We start from the raw sequence: 6246 nt of genomic DNA, 5'->3' as shown, positions 1-6246 counted from the left end.
ATGACTTATCCATTTTTTGTTTGTATTTCTCTTCTTTCTTCTCTCTCTCAACAAAAAATATGTCCCACTTATTAGTCGTTCCATCTGCAATTTCTTTAACTCTGCTAGCTATAAAACTAACTTGTTGGTGACCACTCACAAAAATAGTTCTATTGGCTTCAAATATAAGGTCATCAATCCTTCTTGGAGTTAACAAGATGCACAACTAGTAGAGCTTCTACCTTCAATTTCTTATCAAGTTCCATAACAAACATTCTCTTTGCTTCTAATATTAAGTATAAATCATTTGGTAGAACATCTATTACCTCAATAAGGACCTTCTTTTAGATATCTAGATACAAAATGATACTTTCCTCTATAGTTTCCTTATCCAAATATTTAAAAGAATGATAAAATTTATTTACATTGTTGAGGTTACCATCTTGGGTGATTCCATTGATTAACTCTTCCAGTGAAAGAGTATCTGGTTCCTTTGGTTCAGATTTCTTCTTTGGAGTAACTTTCTTCTTAGGAATACTAGGCTCTCTTACATCTTGTTGCTTCTTTCTAAGTGTCCTTGATTTCTTAGGAGATGGAGTAGGTGCCGGTGAGGGTTTTCTTTTCTTCTTGTCCACTCTCTTGAATTCTATTGCCTTACCACTGTTAGAGTTAGATGTGGTACCGACAGGAGAGCTATGTGCTACCGATTGTTGTTTTGCTTTTATTTCTTGTTCAACAACATCTTTCATCGGATCTAGTTTCAATAATCCCTTCTTAACAATATCAACAAACTTAGAAGCATCTTTCATGTCCTTTTCTCTTTTCCTTATTTGCTTCATCATAGTAACACCACTCTCTATAGTTTCAGTATTTCTGAATATCTCCTTTGTTGGTTTTGATGGAGCATCTAGGAGTATTTTAGCATATGAATCCAAGATATGTGAATCCACCTCATATCCCATCTCTATAATCTAGACAGTTCTAGTTCTAACTTCTTCCATCCAAACTTCATCTCTTTTGATAACAAAGCATATTTGTTTATCATACTTATCAACAATGCTTTGGGGAATCCTTTCCCTTTGTTTCATTTTTTCTTCAAAAATCTTGAAAGACTCTTTTTTTAGTTTGTCACTATCAGATCCCATGCCAGTAATTGCCTCCTTTATCTATTTTCTAGTAGAAATATCATAGGCAAAATCCTTATGTCCAATACTGAGAATCTCCTTTGAGAAGTAAAACATTAAACACACAATCAGATTTCCAAATTTAAAGGTTCCCTTCTTATCTCCTTTTATTTTACCCATGTTCTCTAGAAATTCATCCTTTAACCATTCACAGATGTCAATTTTAGTATTATTAATAATCATCTCATGAGCACTATGAATGCAGGAACTAGATACAAAATTCAGTCTATTAGTATGAGCAACTTTATAACCAATGACCATACTTGCAAATTTAACATTGTTATGTTTTATATCATTAACCCTAAGTGACCTATTGTCAAATGTAGCCCTGGTTAAGCTCAAAACCTCTTTGTTTGGGATTTTCTTATTCTTGTCAGGCCTAGTGCTAGTGGAGGGAAAACCAGTAACAGCTCTTATAGATTCCTTAGTGATCTTAAATACTGAATCTAACCACATAAATGCATCGTGAACCCTGCTATGAACATAGCAGATGGTTTCATCTAAAAATTCTAGCATACAGAGGATGTTAGTGAGCCCTAAATCCTCAACAATCTTGTGTTCCAGTTTAACAACTTTCAATGTTATAATGTATGTATTCCCTAGGGTCTTCAGCAAACATGACTCCCTTTGGGATTCTAGAAAATCCGCCAATTCAGTCATCCAGTTTTGCTATCTAAGGAATTATTTTAAAAATTGGTCTAGGTCATTTTATGTTCTCCACAATGGTAGGGTTTGCAACGAATTTGGGAACCAAAGATGAAGATGTCATTGTGTAAGATAAATACCTTTTAGCTAAGAAATCTTTGAATGCTCTAAAAGCCATTTGTTGCTTCGCCTTTGGGATGCCTTTTCTCAATTTCACTCTCTTCGAATGCTTGAATGCTTGGGGAGATGAAATGAGAAGTTATAATGCCTTTATAACCAAAAATTTAACTTACAACTGCAATAAATGCTTTGTTGGTGAAGTGAAAACTACACATATCTACCGGTAAAGAAGAATTATAACTTCTTACCACCAACTGAGGGTAAATGCATGATTTTCAATTAGTTGCCTTACCCCTAAGGAGTAGTCCTTAGTTTGATGAAGAATCTCCTGCCGGTGCAGGATTGCTCTGTTCTGATCTCTCTTTCTGATCCATTGTTTAGTGAATTCTTGCTTGATTTCAATCACCTTTTCTTTTCCTTTGTCATTACATCCTTTATTGTTCGTCGATACAGTCTTGCTTCTACAAAATTTTGCAATATGCCCAATCTTGTTACATGCACAACAATTTACATTGTTCCTCTGAATAGCTTTTCCATAACCTTGACCGGTTTGAGTTCTGCATTGATTAGATAAATGTCCAAATATACCACAAACATATCATTTCACATTCATTCTATAATTGTCTGAGTTATGACCATTTTTATTGCATTTGGAACATTGACCGGTGGATGAGTTTGTATTCTGATTATTCCTAAATCTGCACTGATTTTCTCTATGACCAAATTTGTTGCAATTAAAACATTTCCCATTGAATTTATAAGCATTAGGTTGCCTCACCAGTTTGTTGTGATCATGATTGTTTGCAATTTTGGAACTTTCTCCATGTTCAAATTCAAGTCCAATTATTTCTCCATCAGGTTTCTGACTTTTCAGCATACCATCAAGCTTCTCTGAACTTTTCTTGAATTTGTCTTTGTATTCATTTGCAGCGACCAAGTCACTTTCCAGAGTGCTAACTTGTCTCATAAGTTCCTCTTTTTCATGTTACATGTGAATCAAATATGTTTTAAACACATCATTTTCATAACTAAGCCTTAGAGATTCATCTGATCTTTCATTAAGTCTTCTGGCCAAATCTTGTTCATTCCTCTTTCTATCTTCAATAGCCTTGCATAATCTCATGGTTAAATCTTGCATCTCATTCTTCATGTTACTGTTCTCTTGTCTCAATTTTTCTACAATATCTCTGACAGTTTCCTTTTCTTCATCATCTTGATTTTGCAATTGCACATGTAATTCTTTTCTCTTATTTTTTGCTATAACCAGGTTATCTTGAAGTGCTTTGACGAATTCCCAAGCAGTTTTGAGTTCATCTTCCAGTTTGATATTATTCAATTTTTCTGCATCAAAATCTTCAAGAGCTCCTTCCAACTATTGTCTCAAACTTTCCATTGGTACCGGTTTCAGAATCTTCCTCAAGTTGTTAGGCTTCTGCAAGTAGAGGACTAGGCTCTAATACCAATTGTTAGATGCTAGGATAGTCCCAAAGACACTGAGAGGGGGGGTGAATCAATGTCTAACAAGTTGAAGAAAGATTTAAACTTATTTGCAACTTTACAAACCAAATTAATATACATGTAAGCAAATAATAATGTAGTAAAGAGAAACAAAAGTATAACCATCAATGCACACCATAACACAAAAAAATTTGGCGAGGAAACCAAGTAGGGGAAAAACCTCGATGGGATTTGTGACCCACAATATTTACTCATTGGCCAATATGAATAAATATTAGTTGTACAATAGGGGCTTGCACATGTAGGAAGGCCACCAGCCTAGAGCTTACTGCTCAATACAAAAATGGAGTCCCACTGACTACAATTGGATGATTAAATCCAATAATAATGTACTGCTCAAAATAGCATCTACAATGTTGGATTTAGCACCAGTTTAAGCTCTAACTGATACCCCTGCCATAAACCTTTCTTTTATCTGCTCTTCTCTTATTCACTCATAGTATAATTACATCCAAATGCATATACAGTTCATTTGCTATCACAACCTATTACATCTCATATATCACTTTCTTACATTACCTAATTACATTCCAAAATGATCTACAAGATCTCATACATATATGAGTCTTTACAATACATCATGTCATCTATACAAATAATATTACAATACAAAACAATATTATTTCAAGTTAGCTTAGAGTGCCAGTATAATCTACTATCGGTGTAGACTAGATGTCAGTGTGAATAAAATTGTAGTGTCTATCAGTGCCAGTAGATGATGTTTGTTTCTGGTGTAACTTGTGAACCATATTACTAGTTGGTTTCCATCAATGACAACATCAACTATTCTCATCTGAGTGTATAATGCCAACAATATCATTTAGGTAGAGGATTTGGTCGATTATTGGAGATCAAGTTGGGTTTATGTAAGAGGATTTAGTCCTCTGATATTGAGCTTAACTAGAATTGTACTCAGGCATAGGAGATGTTATCTTTGCAGTTCATTCATTTCTCTGGATTGTAGTCTGGGTTTCTATGTAGTCAGTGAGACTCCTTTTGTGATGAGTAGTGCACTCTAGGCTATTGGCCTTCCTACAAGTGCAGGCCCCTCAATTGTAATTCACATACTTACTACATAAGTATTATGTGACTATGGGTAGGCTTCCATCCGTGGTTTTTCCCTTTACCGGGTTTTCCACGTATAAATCTTGGTGTCATGTGGATGGTATTTATTCTTTGATTATTGTTTATGCTTAATTGGTTTAACTATTATTTTGGTATTTGGTTTAAGCATTCCATTATTAATGTTTTGGGTTCCGGTATTAAAGTTTAAATTGCTAAATGTTCTGGTAATGTAGGACAACTAATTCACCCCCCTCTCAGTTGTCTTCTATTTATTTGAACTATCTAACAACTAGTTTACCTTCCAACACTTAGTCACTATGATCTTTGTTGAACTATTTGACTGGTTGGCTCTCTACTACTCTCTCACACTCTTCTCTTCAATATCCAACACTTAATCATCTAGTAGCATCATCTTCTATGATCTTTGGTCTACATATTTAGACTTGAGCTTTCCCACCAAGATGGACATTCAAACTTAGCATGCTAGGGTTCCTTCCACTGACTGTGGACAATATCAAATCATATATGATACACAGGGATTGATGACCTGAAAGAAATCAGACATCACTGCCAATCTCACTACTTCCAATACACATTTTCTATATTTAGCAAACACTGAAAATTGATCATCGACCTGCATTTGTCAATCACATTAAATGATCTCTCAATTTGTTACTCCAAATCTGATATGCACAAGGAAATTCTGCATTGATTATGATGCCAATGAATTAGATCTCTATCCTCTGATCTTTCTTGAGCCGCAAACCCCTGCAATTGACCTGTGATATTCGAGGTCTCCATTTAATATCGATCGGCTCATCACCAACCTCATCAAAACACCCTTCACTAACTACTGTATGTTTTCCACTTGGAGACTATGTGTCATCTTTGTTGGCATCCACCTCTACTCAGTCTAGTGTGTTGGTTCAAACTTAGTCACCGACCACAACACACTATCGGTGCATACTTTATGCTACCAATCTTCTTTCCTTACCGGTGATGCACCAACCGATTAACCTTTGAACCATGCGATCACCTATTCTGCTGGAGGGATACATTAGACCGGTCACCAAACTTGTCAATCCACTGCATGTTCATCTTCATTTGATGGGAGCCTTTCACTTTTGCACTATTTCCTCTCTTACCATTTGACATTGACATGTCAATAACCTCTAATGCACACCTCCTATTATATTGGTTGTAAGATAATCTCAGAACTCAAACATCAACATTTATCTCTATTGATGTCAGCAACTTGGAGTAACTCCATGTCTGTAAGTGATACCACTTATCCTTCTCCTTCATTTGTATAGACCTCATCTTAACTAGTTTTCCAAAGTGGCAAACTCATCACTCTTTACTCTTCCTTCTCTACCTCGGTAGCTCATCATGCCTACTATTGTTGATCTAGTGCACATCTCTGGTTTCATGCACCTAAGGGATCTTTGTGTTTCACTTGTTCATCCAATGAGCTCACAATCACCTACCTTTAACTTTTGGAATAACCTATCCCAAAGATTTATAATGCATTCCATGCATGTTGGGAGATAAGATAATTATTATCACTTACCTGTGGAAGTGGATCCTTGTCGCCTGTTGGCCAATATATTGTTCTCTCTGCTTCTAGTATAGCACTAATATAAATTTTCTATTAGAGAAAATATATCTTCAATCAAAACTCGTAACCTGGTAGACATCTCTTTTGTCTACCTTACTATCTACCAATATTCTCTTC

The sequence above is a fragment of the Cryptomeria japonica genome, chromosome 10 (assembly GCF_030272615.1).
Source record: "Cryptomeria japonica chromosome 10, Sugi_1.0, whole genome shotgun sequence".
Classification (NCBI taxonomy): Eukaryota; Viridiplantae; Streptophyta; class Pinopsida; order Cupressales; family Cupressaceae; genus Cryptomeria; species Cryptomeria japonica.
The sequence above is the reverse complement of the archived record's forward strand: the minus strand, read 5'-3'. Positions refer to the sequence as shown.